This window comes from Stenella coeruleoalba (assembly GCF_951394435.1).
Source record: "Stenella coeruleoalba genome assembly, contig: scaffold_28, whole genome shotgun sequence".
NCBI classification, from domain to species: Eukaryota; Metazoa; Chordata; class Mammalia; order Artiodactyla; family Delphinidae; genus Stenella; species Stenella coeruleoalba.
The window spans coordinates 2,967,651-2,985,274 of record NW_027645921.1 but is presented as its reverse complement, the minus strand read 5'-3'; the positions used below and the strand labels follow the sequence as shown (position 1 = coordinate 2,985,274).

The 17,624-nt window shown below is 43.9% G+C and overlaps 1 long non-coding RNA gene across 6 annotated transcripts in view; it reads left to right on the top strand.

The window, feature by feature from the left end:
- Nucleotides 1-17,624, top strand: part of LOC307181470 — a 1,536,115-nt gene that overhangs the window by 1,412,630 nt on the left and 105,861 nt on the right. The window lies entirely within an intron of this gene.

The following is a 17,624-nucleotide window of genomic DNA, read 5'->3' as shown; positions in this document are numbered from 1 at the left end:
TGACTTATTTCAGTTAGAATCATCATACCTGAATCCACTCATTGTGCTGCTAAGGGCCTGATGACACAGATTTCATTGCTGAGTGATATTGCTTTGTAAGTAAATACCACAACTTCTTTATCCATTTTTCACTTTCTGCGATGTTGAACTTGTACTGTAAACGAGGTTCTTGTAAACAGAGGCGTCCCAAACTTTGGGGTGGCTGTGTCTTTTTGATTTTAATTTCCCTAAGCTATAGGACCATAAGTGGCAGTGCCCTAGGCTCTGTTGCTTTGTTTTTTAGATGTTTCAGGAAACACCATACAATTCTCCCGAGTGTCTGTTGGCAATTTACATCCCGCCCATCAGCATAACAAGGCTCCCAGTTCTCCATGGCCTGTCCTGCCTTTCTGGATTTTACACTTTTTTCAGATGGCCCTTTTGACCGGGGGAAGTGAGACTTCATTGTAGTGCAGATTTCCTTTGCAAGCTTGCTTGGTTGGCCAAAAAGGGCGTATGCGTTTTTTCCTGAATATATTCAGGAAAAAACGCATACGCCCTTTTTGGCCAAGTGCATCATTGTGGACCTTCTGCCTCTTTTCCTATGCTTTCAATGCAATTCCAGTCTACCTCCTGAAATCGGTTTCCTGCAATTCTGCCCCGCTTTCAAGTCCTCTTGGCAGCCTTACTTCAGTCTATTTTTCGATGATAGCTGTCATTTATAACTCTGCAGGTTTGTGAATTACAGTGCCCCTGAGCTCCTTTCTTCAACTCGCTTTCTTGTGACCTGGCCGCAACACTGCAGGATGGCTTCAGGCCCTAATCTGGTTCCGGCCCGGCATGCTGAGCCTTTGGTTAATTCCTCTTCCTGGTGGGAAATGAGAGTTAAATTTGCCCGTCCAGACACCTCCAGCTAGCCTCTCATTGGTTCTCGCTATTCCTGTTCATCTTCCGCAGAAATTGCAAACTGGGCCAAACAGGAGGTTAAAGGGACTGACTCTCCAAGTGGGGAGAGTGTTAGTAAAGCGTCTGGAATGTTGCACCCGAGTACCAGGGGAGGAAAACTGAGACATATTTGAACACGTCTCCCGATCACATGGTTGATCATACTCTAGGTTCCACATGCATGTTTTAGCTGAAGGAAGAATACCTTAAACCTGGGTAGCTGAAACCCGTGGAATGGGTACCATGCAATATGACTTCAAAGGGTCTTCATTTGCTCACCGAACCTCTCCAATCCTATCACTGCTGTGTTTATGACCCTGTACACATGCTTGATTCTCTTTCGGAGACATAGCAATCATTGGTTTTTAAGACACTTACTAGTCAGGTACATTCTTAGGCGTTTAATATGCGGTGTTGAGTCCGTTTCGTTGAGCAAGGAGTAGCTCTTGTCTATTCCTTATTTGACTTAAGGAACTTTATCTGTGCTCATTTCAATCTCTGGTTTTATGCAGCACCCCAACTCACCTTTACCCTTAAGCAAGCATAAGTTGGTTTTCTAAATTTGAGACCCTGTTCTGTTTTGGAATTCAGTTCCTGTGTAGCCAAGTTTACATTCCGTGTATTACTGATATCTTATGATGTTTCTTTTTCTGTGTGACTTATTTCAGTTAGAATCATCATACCTGAATCCACTCATTGTGCTGCTAAGGGCCTGATGACATAGAATTCATTGCTGAGTGATATTGCTTTGTAAGTAAATACCACAACTTCTTTATCCATTTTTCACTTTCTGCGATGTTGAACTTGTACTGTAAACGAGGTTCTTGTAAACAGAGCCGTTCCAAACTTTGGGGTGGCTGTATCTTTTTGATTTTAATTTCCCTAAGCTATAGGACCATAAGTGGAAGTGCCCTAGGTTCTGTTGCTTTGTTTTTTAGATGTTTCAGGAAACACCATATACTTCTCCCGAGTGGTTGTTGGCAATTTACATCCCGCCCATCAGCATAACAAGGCTCCCAGTTCTCCATGGCCTGTCCTGCCTTTCTGGATTTTACACTTTTTTCAGATGGCCCTTTTGACCGGGGGGAAGTGAGACTTCATTGTAGTGCAGATTTCCTTTGCAAGCTTGCTTGGTTGGCCAAAAAGGGCGTATGCGTTTTTTCCTGAATATATTCAGGAAAAAACGCATACGCCCTTTTTGGCCAAGTGCATCATTGTGGACGTTCTGCCTCTTTTCCTATGCTTTCAATGCAATTCCAGTCTACCTCCTGAAATCGGTTTCCTGCAATTCTGCCCCGCTTTCAAGTCCTCTTGGCAGCCTTACTTCATTGTATTTTTGGACGATAGCTGTCATTTATAACTCTGCAGGTTTGTGAATTACAGTGCCCCTGGGCTCCTTTCTTCAACTCGCTTTCTTTTGAGCTGGCCGCAACACCGCAGGATGGCTTCAGGCCCTAATCTGGTTCCGGTACAGCACGCTGAGCCTTTGGTTATTTCCTCTTCCTGGTGGGAAATGAGAGTTAAATTTGCCCGTCCAGACACCTCCAGCTAGCCTCTCATTGGTTCTCGCTATTCCTGTTCATCTTCCGCAGAAATTGCAAACTGGGCCAAACAGGAGGTTAAAGGGACTGACTCTCCAAGTCGGGAGAGTGTTAGTAAAGCGTCTGGAATGTTGCACCCGAGTACCAGGGGAGGAAAACTGAGACATATTTGAACACGTCTCCCGTTCACATGGTTGATCATACTTGGGTTCCACATGCATGTTTTAGCTGAAGGAAGAATACCTAAAACCTGGGTAGTTGAAACCCGTGGAATGGGTACCATGCAATATGACTTCAAAGGGTCTTCATTTGCTCACCGAACCTCTCCAATCCTATCACTGCTGCGTTTATGCCCCTGTACACATGCTTGATTCTCTTTCGGAGACATAGCAATCCATAGGTTTTAAGATACTTACTAGTCAGGTACATTCTTAGGCGTTTAATATGCGGTGTTGAGTCCATTTCGTTGAGCAAGGAGTAACTCTTGTCTATTCCATATTTGGCTTAAGGAACTTTATCTGTGCTCATTTCAATCTCTGGTTTTATGCAGCACCCCAACTCACCTTTCCCCTTAAGCAAGCATAAGTTGGTTTTCTAAATTTGAGACCCTGTTCTGTTCTGTAATTCAGTTCCTGTGTAGCCAAGTTTACATTCCGTGTATTACTGATATCTTATGATGTTTCTTTTTCTGTGTGACTTATTTCAGTTAGAATCATCATACCTGAATCCACTCATTGTGCTGCTAAGGGCCTGATGACATAGAATTCATTGCTGAGTGATATTGCTTTGTAAGTAAATACCACAACTTCTTTATCCATTTTTCACTTTCTGCGATGTTGAACTTGTACTGTAAACGAGGTTCTTGTAAACAGAGGCGTCCCAAACTTTGGGGTGGCTGTGTCTTTTTGATTTTAATTTCCCTAAGCTATAGGACCATAAGTGGCAGTGCCCTAGGCTCTGTTGCTTTGTTTTTTAGATGTTTCAGGAAACACCATACACTTCTCCTGAGTGGTTGTTGGCAATTTACATCCCGCCCATCAGCATAACAAGGCTCCCAGTTCTCCATGGCCTGTCCTGCCTTTCTGGATTTTACACTTTTTTCAGATGGCCCTTTTGACCGGGGGGAAGTGAGACTTCATTGTAGTGCAGATTTCCTTTGCAAGCTTGCTTGGTTGGCCAAAAAGGGCGTATGCGTTTTTTCCTGAATATATTCAGGAAAAAACGCATACGCCCTTTTTGGCCAAGTGCATCATTGTGGACGTTCTGCCTCTTTTCCTATGCTTTCAATGCAATTCCAGTCTACCTCCTGAAATCGGTTTCCTGCAATTCTGCCCCGCTTTCAAGTCCTCTTGGCAGCCTTACTTCAGTTTATTTTTGGACGATAGCTGTCATTTATAACTCTGCAGGTTTGTGAATTACAGTGCCCCTGAGCTCCTTTCTTCAACTCGCTTTCTTGTGACCTGGCCGCAACACCGCAGGATGGCTTCAGGCCCTAATCTAGTTCCGGCACGGCACGCTGAGCCTTTGGTTATTTCCTCTTCCTGGTGGGAAATGAGAGTTAAATTTGCCCGTCCAGACACCTCCAGCTAGCCTCTCATTGGTTCTCGCTATTCCTGTTCATCTTCCGCAGAAATTGCAAACTGGGCCAAACAGGAGGTTAAAGGCGCTGACTCTCCAAGTCGGGAGAGTGTTAGTAAAGCGTCTGGAATGTTGCACACGAGTACCAGGGTACGAAAACTGAGACATATTTGAACACGTCTCCCGTTCACATGGTTGATCATACTTGGGTTCCACATGCATGTTTTAGCTGAAGGAAGAATACCTTAAACCTGGAGAGTTGAGACCCGTGTAATGGGTACCATGCAATATGACTTCAAAGGGTCTTCATTTGCTCACCGAACCTCTCCAATCCTATCACTGCTGCGTTTATGCCCCTGTACACACGCTTGATTCTCTTTTGGAGACATAGCAATCCATAGGTTTTAAGATACTTACTAGTCAGGTACATTCATAGGCGTTTAATATGCGGTGTTGAGTCCATTTCGTTGAGCAAGGAGTAGCTCTTGTCTATTCCATATTTGACTTAAGGAACTTTATCTGTGCTCATTTCAATCTCTGGTTTTATGCAGCACCCTAACTCACCTTTACCCTTAAGCAAGCATAAGTTGGTTTTCTAAATTTGAGACCCTGTTCTGTTCTGTAATTCAGTTCCTGTGTAGCCAAGTTTACATTCCGTGTATTACTGATATCTTATGATGTTTCTTTTTCTGTGTGACTTATTTCAGTTAGAATCATCATACCTGAATCCACTCATTGTGCTGCTAAGGGCCTGATGACATAGATTTCATTGCTGAGTGATATTGCTTTGTAAGTAAATACCACAACTTCTTTATCCATTTTTCACTTTCTGCGATGTTGAACTTGTACTGTAAACGAGGTTCTTGTAAACAGAGGCGTCCCAAACTTTGGGGTGGCTGTGTCTTTTTGATTTTAATTTCCCTAAGCTATAGGACCATAAGTGGCAGTGCCCTAGGATCTGTTGCTTTGTTTTTTAGATGTTTCAGGAAACACCATACAATTCTCCCGAGTGTCTGTTGGCAATTTACATCCCGCCCATCAGCATAACAAGTCTCCCAGTTCTCCATGGCCTGTCCTGCCTTTCTGGATTTTACACTTTTTTCAGATGGCCCTTTTGACCGGGGGGAAGTGAGACTTCATTGTAGTGCAGATTTCCTTTGCAAGCTTGCTTGGTTGGCCAAAAAGGGCGTATGCGTTTTTTCCTGAATATATTCAGGAAAAAACGCATACGCCCTTTTTGGCCAAGTGCATCATTGTGGACGTTCTGCCTCTTTTCCTATGCTTTCAATGCAATTCCAGTCTACCTCCTGTAATCGGTTTCCTGCAATTCTGCCCCACTTTCAAGTCCTCTTGGCAGCCTTACTTCAGTCTATTTTTGGACGATAGCTGTCATTTATAACTCTGCAGGTTTGTGAATTACAGTGCCCCTGAGCTCCTTTCTTCAACTCGCTTTCTTTTGAGCTGGCCGCAACACCGCAGGATGGCTTCAGGCCCTAATCTGGTTCCGGCACGGCACGCTGAGCCTTTGGTTAATTCCTCTTCCTGGTGGGAAATGAGAGTTAAATTTGCCCGTCCAGACACCTCCAGCTAGCCTCTCATTGGTTCTCGCTATTCCTGTTCATCTTCCGCAGAAATTGCAAACTGGGCCAAACAGGAGGTTAAAGGGACTGACTCTCCAAGTGGGGAGAGTGTTAGTAAAGCGTCTGGAATGTTGCACCCGAGTACCAGGGGAGGAAAACTGAGACATATTTGAACACGTCTCCCGATCACATGGTTGATCATACTCTAGGTTCCACATGCATGTTTTAGCTGAAGGAAGAATACCTTAAACCTGGGTAGTTGAAACCCGTGGAATGGGTACCATGCAATATGACTTCAAAGGGTCTTCATTTGCTCACCGAACCTCTCCAATCCTATCACTGCTGCGTTTATGACCCTGTACACATGCTTGATTCTCTTTCGGAGACATAGCAATCATTGGTTTTTAAGACACTTACTAGTCAGGTACATTCTTAGGCGTTTAATATGCGGTGTTGAGTCCGTTTCGTTGAGCAATGAGTAGCTCTTGTCTATTCCTTATTTGACTTAAGGAACTTTATCTGTGCTCATTTCAATCTCTGGTTTTATGCAGCACCCCAACTCACCTTTACCCTTAAGCAAGCATAAGTTGGTTTTCTAAATTTGAGACCCTGTTCTGTTTTGGAATTCAGTTCCTGTGTAGCCAAGTTTACATTCCGTGTATTACTGATATCTTATGATGTTTCTTTTTCTGTGTGACTTATTTCAGTTAGAATCATCATACCTGAATCCACTCATTGTGCTGCTAAGGGCCTGATGACATAGAATTCATTGCTGAGTGACATTGCTTTGTAAGTAAATACCACAACTTCTTTATCCATTTTTCACTTTCTGCGATGTTGAACTTGTACTGTAAACGAGGTTCTTGTAAACAGAGCCGTTCCAAACTTTGGGGTGGCTGTGTCTTTTTGATTTTAATTTCCCTAAGCTATAGGACCATAAGTGGAAGTGCCCTAGGTTCTGTTGCTTTGTTTTTTAGATGTTTCAGGAAACACCATATACTTCTCCCGAGTGGTTGTTGGCAATTTACATCCCGCCCATCAGCATAACAAGGCTCCCAGTTCTCCATGGCCTGTCCTGCCTTTCTGGATTTTACACTTTTTTCAGATGGCCCTTTTGACCGGGGGGAAGTGAGACTTCATTGTAGTGCAGATTTCCTTTGCAAGCTTGCTTGGTTGGCCAAAAAGGGCGTATGCGTTTTTTCCTGAATATATTCAGGAAAAAACGCATACGCCCTTTTTGGCCAAGTGCATCATTGTGGACGTTCTGCCTCTTTTCCTATGCTTTCAATGCAATTCCAGTCTACCTCCTGAAATCGGTTTCCTGCAATTCTGCCCCGCTTTCAAGTCCTCTTGGCAGCCTTACTTCAGTGTATTTTTGGACGATAGCTGTCATTTATAACTCTGCAGGTTTGTGAATTACAGTGCCCCTGGGCTCCTTTCTTCAACTCGCTTTCTTTTGAGCTGGCCGCAACACCGCAGGATGGCTTCAGGCCCTAATCTGGTTCCGGTATGGCACGCTGAGCCTTTGGTTATTTCCTCTTCCTGGTGGGAAATGAGAGTTAAATTTGCCCGTCCAGACACCTCCAGCTAGCCTCTCATTGGTTCTCGCTATTCCTGTTCATCTTCCGCAGAAATTGCAAACTGGGCCAAACAGGAGGTTAAAGGGACTGACTCTCCAAGTCGGGAGAGTGTTAGTAAAGCGTCTGGAATGTTGCACCCGAGTACCAGGGGAGGAAAACTGAGACATATTTGAACACGTTTCCCGTTCACATGGTTGATCATACTCTGGGTTCCACATGCATGTTTTAGCTGAAGGAAGAATACCTTAAACCTGGAGAGTTGAGACCCGTGTAATGGGTACCATGCAATATGACTTCAAAGGGTCTTCATTTGCTCACCGAACCTCTCCAATCCTATCACTGCTGCGTTTATTCCCCTGTACACACGCTTGATTCTCTTTTGGAGACATAGCAATCCATAGGTTTTAAGATACTTACTACTCAGGTACATTCCTAGGGGTTTAATATGGGGTTTTGAGTCCATTTCGTTGAGCAAGGAGTAGCTCTTGTCTATTCCATATTTGGCTTAAGGAACTTTATCTGTGCTCATTTCAATCTCTGGTTTTATGCAGCACCCCAACTCACCTTTCCCCTTAAGCAAGCATAAGTTGGTTTTCTAAATTTGAGTCCCTGTTCTGTTCTGGAATGCAGTTCCTGTGTAGCCAAGTTTACATTCCGTGTATTAGTGATATCTTATGATGTTTCTTTTTCTGTGTGACTTATTTCAGTTAGAATCATCGTACCTGAATCCACTCATTATGCTGCTACAGGCCTGATGACATAGATTTCATTGCTGAGTGATACTGCATTGTACGTAAGTACCACAAGTTCTTTATCCATTTTTCACGTTCTGCGATGTTGAACTTGTACTGTAAACGAGGTTCTTGTAAACAGAGGCGTCCCAAACTTTGGGGTGGCTGTGTCTTTTTGATTTTAATTTCCCTAAGCTATAGGACCATAAGTGGCAGTGCCCTAGGCTCTGTTGCTTTGTTTTTTAGATATTTCAGGAAACACCATACACTTCTCCCAGGTGTCTGTTGGCAATTTACATCCCGCCCATGAGCATAACAAGGCTCCCAGTTCTCCATGGCCTGTCCTGCCTTTCTGGATTTTACACTTTTTTCAGATGGCCCTTTTGACCGGGGAGAAGTGAGACTTCATTGTAGTGCAGATTTCCTTTGCAAGCTTGCTTGGTTGGCCAAAAAGTGCGTATGCGTTTTTTCCTGAATATATTCAGGAAAAAACGCATACGCCCTTTTTGGCCAAGTGCATCATTGTGGACGTTCTGCCTCTTTTCCTATGCTTTCAATGCAATTCCAGTCTACCTCCTGAAATTGGTTTCCTGCAATTCTGCCCCGCTTTCAAGTCCTCTTGGCAGCCTTACTTCAGTCTATTTTTGGATGATAGCTGTCATTTATAACTCTGCAGGTTTGTGAATTACAGTGCCCCTGAGCTCCTTTCTTCAACTCGCTTTCTTGTGACCTGGCCGCAACACCGCAGGATGGCTTCAGGCCCTAATCTGGTTCCGGTACGGCACGCTGAGCCTTTGGTTATTTCCTCTTCCTGGTGGGAAATGAGAGTTAAATTTGCCCGTCCAGACACCTCCAGCTAGCCTCTCATTGGTTCTCGCTATTCCTGTTCATCTTCCGCAGAAATTGCAAACTGGGCCAAACAGGAGGTTAAAGGCGCTGACTCTTCAAGTGGGGAGAGTGTTAGTAAAGCGTCTGGAATGTTGCACCCGAGTACCAGGGGAGGAAAACTGAGACATATTTGAACACGTCTCCCGTTCACATGGTTGATCATACTTGGGTTCCACATGCATGTTTTAGCTGAAGGAAGAATACCTAAAACCTGGGTAGTTGAAACCCGTGGAATGGGTACCATGCAATATGACTTCAAAGGGTCTTCATTTGCTCACCGAACCTCTCCAATCCTATCACTGCTGCGTTTATGCCCCTGTACACATGCTTGATTCTCTTTCGGAGACATAGCAATCCATAGGTTTTAAGATACTTACTAGTCAGGTACATTCTTAGGCGTTTAATATGCGGTGTTGAGTCCATTTCGTTGAGCAAGGAGTAGCTCTTGTCTATTCCATATTTGGCTTAAGGAACTTTATCTGTGCTCATTTCAATCTCTGGTTTTATGCAGCACCCCAACTCACCTTTCCCCTTAAGCAAGCATAAGTTGGTTTTCTAAATTTGAGACCCTGTTCTGTTCTGTAATTCAGTTCCTGTGTAGCCAAGTTTACATTCCGTGTATTACTGATATCTTATGATGTTTCTTTTTCTGTGTGACTTATTTCAGTTAGAATCATCATACCTGAATCCACTCATTGTGCTGCTAAGGGCCTGATGACATAGAATTCATTGCTGACTGATATTGCTTTGTAAGTAAATACCACAACTTCTTTATCCATTTTTCACTTTCTGCGATGTTGAACTTGTACGGTAAACGAGGTTCTTGTAAACAGAGGTGTCCCAAAGTTTGGGGTGGCTGTGTCTTTTTGATTTTAATTTCCCTAAGCTATAGGACCATAAGTGGCAGTGCCCTAGGCTCTGTTGCTTTGTTTTTTAGATGTTTCAGGAAACACCATACACTTCTCCCGAGTGGTTGTTGGCAATTTACATCCCGCCCATCAGCATAACAAGGCTCCCAGTTCTCCATGGCCTGTCCTGCCTTTCTGGATTTTACACTTTTTTCAGATGGCCCTTTTGACCGGGGGGAAGTGAGACTTCATTGTAGTGCAGATTTCCTTTGCAAGCTTGCTTGGTTGGCCAAAAAGGGCGTATGCGTTTTTTCCTGAATATATTCAGGAAAAAACGCATACGCCCTTTTTGGCCAAGTGCATCATTGTGGACGTTCTGCCTCTTTTCCTATGCTTTCAATGCAATTCCAGTCTACCTCCTGAAATCGGTTTCCTGCAATTCTGCCCCGCTTTCAAGTCCTCTTGGCAGCCTTACTTCAGTTTATTTTTGGACGATAGCTGTCATTTATAACTCTGCAGGTTTGTGAATTACAGTGCCCCTGAGCTCCTTTCTTCAACTCGCTTTCTTGTGACCTGGCCGCAACACCGCAGGATGGCTTCAGGCCCTAATCTGGTTCCGGTACGGCACGCTGAGCCTTTGGTTATTTCCTCTTCCTGGTGGGAAATGAGAGTTAAATTTGCCCGTCCAGACACCTCCAGCTAGCCTCTCATTGGTTCTCGCTATTCCTGTTCATCTTCCGCAGAAATTGCAAACTGGGCCAAACAGGAGGTTAAAGGGACTGACTCTCCAAGTCGGGAGAGTGTTAGTAAAGCGTCTGGAATGTTGCGCACGAGTACCAGGGTACGAAAACTGAGACATATTTGAACACGTCTCCCGTTCACATGGTTGATCATACTTGGGTTCCACATGCATGTTTTAGCTGAAGGAAGAATACCTTAAACCTGGAGAGTTGAGACCCGTGTAATGGGTACCATGCAATATGACTTCAAAGGGTCTTCATTTGCTCACCGAACCTCTCCAATCCTATCACTGCTGCGTTTATTCCCCTGTACACACGCTTGATTCTCTTTTGGAGACATAGCAATCCATAGGTTTTAAGATACTTACTAGCCAGGTACATTCCTAGGGGTTTAATATGGGGTTTTGAGTCCATTTCGTTGAGCAAGGAGTAGCTCTTGTCTATTCCATACTTGGCTTAAGGAACTTTATCTGTGCTCATTTCAATCTCTGGTTTTATGCAGCACCCCAACTCACCTTTCCCCTTAAGCAAGCATAAGTTGGTTTTCTAAATTTGAGTCCCTGTTCTGTTCTGGAATGCAGTTCCTGTGTAGCCAAGTTTACATTCCGTGTATTAGTGATATCTTATGATGTTTCTTTTTCTGTGTGACTTATTTCAGTTAGAATCATCGTACCTGAATCCACTCATTATGCTGCTACAGGCCTGATGACATAGATTTCATTGCTGAGTGATACTGCATTGTACGTAAGTACCACAAGTTCTTTATCCATTTTTCACGTTCTGCAATGTTGAACTTGTACTGTAAACGAGGTTCTTGTAAACAGAGGTGTCCCAAACTTTGGGGTGGCTGTGTCTTTTTGATTTTAATTTCCCTAAGCTATAGGACCATAAGTGGCAGTGCCCTAGGCTCTGTTGCTTTGTTTTTTAGATGTTTCAGGAAACACCATACACTTCTCCCGAGTGTCTGTTGGCAATTTACATCCCGCCCATGAGCATAACAAGGCTCCCAGTTCTCCATGGCCTGTCCTGCCTTTCTGGATTTTACACTTTTTTCAGATGGCCCTTTTGACCGGGGAGAAGTGAGACTTCATTGTAGTGCAGATTTCCTTTGCAAGCTTGCTTGGTTGGCCAAAAAGTGCGTATGCGTTTTTTCCTGAATATATTCAGGAAAAAACGCATACGCCCTTTTTGGCCAAGTGCATCATTGTGGACGTTCTGCCTCTTTTCCTATGCTTTCAATGCAATTCCAGTCTACCTCCTGAAATTGGTTTCCTGCAATTCTGCCCCGCTTTCAAGTCCTCTTGGCAGCCTTACTTCAGTCTATTTTTGGATGATAGCTGTCATTTATAACTCTGCAGATTTGTGAATTACAGTGCCCCTGAGCTCCTTTCTTCAACTCGCTTTCTTGTGACCTGGCCGCAACACCGCAGGATGTCTTCAGGCCCTAATCTGGTTCCGGTACGGCACGCTGAGCCTTTGGTTATTTCCTCTTCCTGGTGGGAAATGAGAGTTAAATTTGCCCGTCCAGACACCTCCAGCTAGCCTCTCATTGGTTCTCGCTATTCCTGTTCATCTTCCGCAGAAATTGCAAACTGGGCCAAACAGGAGGTTAAAGGCGCTGACTCTCCAAGTGGATAGAGTGTTAGTAAAGCGTCTGGAATGTTGCACCCGAGTACCAGGGGAGGAAAACTGAGACATATTTGAACACGTCTCCCGTTCACATGGTTGATCATACTTGGGTTCCACATGCATGTTTTAGCTGAAGGAAGAATACCTAAAACCTGGGTAGTTGAAACCCGTGGAATGGGTACCATGCAATATGACTTCAAAGGGTCTTCATTTGCTCACCGAACCTCTCCAATCCTATCACTGCTGCGTTTATGCCCCTGTACACATGCTTGATTCTCTTTCGGAGACATAGCAATCCATAGGTTTTAAGATACTTACTAGTCAGGTACATTCTTAGGCGTTTAATATGCGGTGTTGAGTCCATTTCGTTGAGCAAGGAGTAGCTCTTGTCTATTCCATATTTGGCTTAAGGAACTTTATCTGTGCTCATTTCAATCTCTGGTTTTATGCAGCACCCCAACTCACCTTTCCCCTTAAGCAAGCATAAGTTGGTTTTCTAAATTTGAGACCCTGTTCTGTTCTGTAATTCAGTTCCTGTGTAGCCAAGTTTACATTCCGTGTATTACTGATATCTTATGATGTTTCTTTTTCTGTGTGACTTATTTCAGTTAGAATCATCATACCTGAATCCACTCATTGTGCTGCTAAGGGCCTGATGACATAGAATTCATTGCTGACTGATATTGCTTTGTAAGTAAATACCACAACTTCTTTATCCATTTTTCACTTTCTGCGATGTTGAACTTGTACGGTAAACGAGGTTCTTGTAAACAGAGGTGTCCCAAAGTTTGGGGTGGCTGTGTCTTTTTGATTTTAATTTCCCTAAGCTATAGGACCATAAGTGGCAGTGCCCTAGGCTCTGTTGCTTTGTTTTTTAGATGTTTCAGGAAACACCATACACTTCTCCCGAGTGGTTGTTGGCAATTTACATCCCGCCCATCAGCATAACAAGGCTCCCAGTTCTCCATGGCCTGTCCTGCCTTTCTGGATTTTACACTTTTTTCAGATGGCCCTTTTGACCGGGGGGAAGTGAGACTTCATTGTAGTGCAGATTTCCTTTGCAAGCTTGCTTGGTTGGCCAAAAAGGGCGTATGCGTTTTTTCCTGAATATATTCAGGAAAAAACGCATACGCCCTTTTTGGCCAAGTGCATCATTGTGGACGTTCTGCCTCTTTTCCTATGCTTTCAATGCAATTCCAGTCTACCTCCTGAAATCGGTTTCCTGCAATTCTGCCCCGCTTTCAAGTCCTCTTGGCAGCCTTACTTCAGTTTATTTTTGGACGATAGCTGTCATTTATAACTCTGCAGGTTTGTGAATTACAGTGCCCCTGAGCTCCTTTCTTCAACTCGCTTTCTTGTGACCTGGCCGCAACACCGCAGGATGGCTTCAGGCCCTAATCTGGTTCCGGTACGGCACGCTGAGCCTTTGGTTATTTCCTCTTCCTGGTGGGAAATGAGAGTTAAATTTGCCCGTCCAGACACCTCCAGCTAGCCTCTCATTGGTTCTCGCTATTCCTGTTCATCTTCCGCAGAAATTGCAAACTGGGCCAAACAGGAGGTTAAAGGGACTGACTCTCCAAGTCGGGAGAGTGTTAGTAAAGCGTCTGGAATGTTGCGCACGAGTACCAGGGTACGAAAACTGAGACATATTTGAACACGTCTCCCGTTCACATGGTTGATCATACTTGGGTTCCACATGCATGTTTTAGCTGAAGGAAGAATACCTTAAACCTGGAGAGTTGAGACCCGTGTAATGGGTACCATGCAATATGACTTCAAAGGGTCTTCATTTGCTCACCGAACCTCTCCAATCCTATCACTGCTGCGTTTATTCCCCTGTACACACGCTTGATTCTCTTTTGGAGACATAGCAATCCATAGGTTTTAAGATACTTACTAGCCAGGTACATTCCTAGGGGTTTAATATGGGGTTTTGAGTCCATTTCGTTGAGCAAGGAGTAGCTCTTGTCTATTCCATACTTGGCTTAAGGAACTTTATCTGTGCTCATTTCAATCTCTGGTTTTATGCAGCACCCCAACTCACCTTTCCCCTTAAGCAAGCATAAGTTGGTTTTCTAAATTTGAGTCCCTGTTCTGTTCTGGAATGCAGTTCCTGTGTAGCCAAGTTTACATTCCGTGTATTAGTGATATCTTATGATGTTTCTTTTTCTGTGTGACTTATTTCAGTTAGAATCATCGTACCTGAATCCACTCATTATGCTGCTACAGGCCTGATGACATAGATTTCATTGCTGAGTGATACTGCATTGTACGTAAGTACCACAAGTTCTTTATCCATTTTTCACGTTCTGCAATGTTGAACTTGTACTGTAAACGAGGTTCTTGTAAACAGAGGCGTCCCAAACTTTGGGGTGGCTGTGTCTTTTTGATTTTAATTTCCCTAAGCTATAGGACCATAAGTGGCAGTGCCCTAGGCTCTGTTGCTTTGTTTTTTAGATGTTTCAGGAAACACCATACACTTCTCCCGAGTGTCTGTTGGCAATTTACATCCCGCCCATGAGCATAACAAGGCTCCCAGTTCTCCATGGCCTGTCCTGCCTTTCTGGATTTTACACTTTTTTCAGATGGCCCTTTTGACCGGGGAGAAGTGAGACTTCATTGTAGTGCAGATTTCCTTTGCAAGCTTGCTTGGTTGGCCAAAAAGTGCGTATGCGTTTTTTCCTGAATATATTCAGGAAAAAACGCATACGCCCTTTTTGGCCAAGTGCATCATTGTGGACGTTCTGCCTCTTTTCCTATGCTTTCAATGCAATTCCAGTCTACCTCCTGAAATTGGTTTCCTGCAATTCTGCCCCGCTTTCAAGTCCTCTTGGCAGCCTTACTTCAGTCTATTTTTGGATGATAGCTGTCATTTATAACTCTGCAGATTTGTGAATTACAGTGCCCCTGAGCTCCTTTCTTCAACTCGCTTTCTTGTGACCTGGCCGCAACACCGCAGGATGTCTTCAGGCCCTAATCTGGTTCCGGTACGGCACGCTGAGCCTTTGGTTATTTCCTCTTCCTGGTGGGAAATGAGAGTTAAATTTGCCCGTCCAGACACCTCCAGCTAGCCTCTCATTGGTTCTCGCTATTCCTGTTCATCTTCCGCAGAAATTGCAAACTGGGCCAAACAGGAGGTTAAAGGCGCTGACTCTCCAAGTGGATAGAGTGTTAGTAAAGCGTCTGGAATGTTGCACCCGAGTACCAGGGGAGGAAAACTGAGACATATTTGAACACGTCTCCCGTTCACATGGTTGATCATACTTGGGTTCCACATGCATGTTTTAGCTGAAGGAAGAATACCTAAAACCTGGGTAGTTGAAACCCGTGGAATGGGTACCATGCAATATGACTTCAAAGGGTCTTCATTTGCTCACCGAACCTCTCCAATCCTATCACTGCTGCGTTTATGCCCCTGTACACATGCTTGATTCTCTTTCGGAGACATAGCAATCCATAGGTTTTAAGATACTTACTAGTCAGGTACATTCTTAGGCGTTTAATATGCGGTGTTGAGTCCATTTCGTTGAGCAAGGAGTAGCTCTTGTCTATTCCATATTTGGCTTAAGGAACTTTATCTGTGCTCATTTCAATCTCTGGTTTTATGCAGCACCCCAACTCACCTTTACCCTTAAGCAAGCATAAGTTGGTTTTCTAAATTTGAGACCCTGTTCTGTTCTGTAATTCAGTTCCTGTGTAGCCAAGTTTACATTCCGTGTATTACTGATATCTTATGATGTTTCTTTTTCTGTGTGACTTATTTCAGTTAGAATCATCATACCTGAATCCACTCATTGTGCTGCTAAGGGCCTGATGACATAGAATTCATTGCTGAGTGATATTGCTTTGTAAGTAAATACCACAACTTCTTTATCCATTTTTCACTTTCTGCGATGTTGAACTTGTACGGTAAACGAGGTTCTTGTAAACAGAGGCGTCCCAAAGTTTGGGGTGGCTGTGTCTTTTTGATTTTAATTTCCCTAAGCTATAGGACCATAAGTGGCAGTGCCCTAGGCTCTGTTGCTTTGTTTTTTAGATGTTTCAGGAAACACCATACACTTCTCCCGAGTGGTTGTTGGCAATTTACATCCCGCCCATCAGCATAACAAGGCTCCCAGTTCTCCATGGCCTGTCCTGCCTTTCTGGATTTTACACTTTTTTCAGATGGCCCTTTTGACCGGGGGGAAGTGAGACTTCATTGTAGTGCAGATTTCCTTTGCAAGCTTGCTTGGTTGGCCAAAAAGGGCGTATGCGTTTTTTCCTGAATATATTCAGGAAAAAACGCATACGCCCTTTTTGGCCAAGTGCATCATTGTGGACGTTCTGCCTCTTTTCCTATGCTTTCAATGCAATTCCAGTCTACCTCCTGAAATCGGTTTCCTGCAATTCTGCCCCGCTTTCAAGTCCTCTTGGCAGCCTTACTTCAGTTTATTTTTGGACGATAGCTGTCATTTATAACTCTGCAGGTTTGTGAATTACAGTGCCCCTGAGCTCCTTTCTTCAACTCGCTTTCTTGTGACCTGGCCGCAACACCGCAGGATGTCTTCAGGCCCTAATCTGGTTCCGGTACGGCACGCTGAGCCTTTGGTTATTTCCTCTTCCTGGTGGGAAATGAGAGTTAAATTTGCCCGTCCAGACACCTCCAGCTAGCCTCTCATTGGTTCTCGCTATTCCTGTTCATCTTCCGCAGAAATTGCAAACTGGGCCAAACAGGAGGTTAAAGGCGCTGACTCTCCAAGTGGGGAGAGTGTTAGTAAAGCGTCTGGAATGTTGCACCCGAGTACCAGGGGAGGAAAACTGAGACATATTTGAACACGTCTCCCGTTCACATGGTTGATCATACTTGGGTTCCACATGCATGTTTTAGCTGAAGGAAGAATACCTAAAACCTGGGTAGTTGAAACCCTTGGAATGGGTACCATGCAATATGACTTCAAAGGGTCTTCATTTGCTCACCGAACCTCTCCAATCCTATCACTGCTGCGTTTATGCCCCTGTACACATGCTTGATTCTCTTTCGGAGACATAGCAATCCATAGGTTTTAAGATACTTACTAGTCAGGTACATTCTTAGGCGTTTAATATGCGGTGTTGAGTCCATTTCGTTGAGCAAGGAGTAGCTCTTGTCTATTCCATATTTGGCTTAAGGAACTTTATCTGTGCTCATTTCAATCTCTGGTTTTATGCAGCACCCCAACTCACCTTTACCCTTAAGCAAGCATAAGTTGGTTTTCTAAATTTGAGACCCTGTTCTGTTCTGTAATTCAGTTCCTGTGTAGCCAAGTTTACATTCCGTGTATTACTGATATCTTATGATGTTTCTTTTTCTGTGTGACTTATTTCAGTTAGAATCATCATACCTGAATCCACTCATTGTGCTGCTAAGGGCCTGATGACATAGAATTCATTGCTGAGTGATATTGCTTTGTAAGTAAATACCACAACTTCTTTATCCATTTTTCACTTTCTGCGATGTTGAACTTGTACGGTAAACGAGGTTCTTGTAAACAGAGGCGTCCCAAAGTTTGGGGTGGCTGTGTCTTTTTGATTTTAATTTCCCTAAGCTATAGGACCATAAGTGGCAG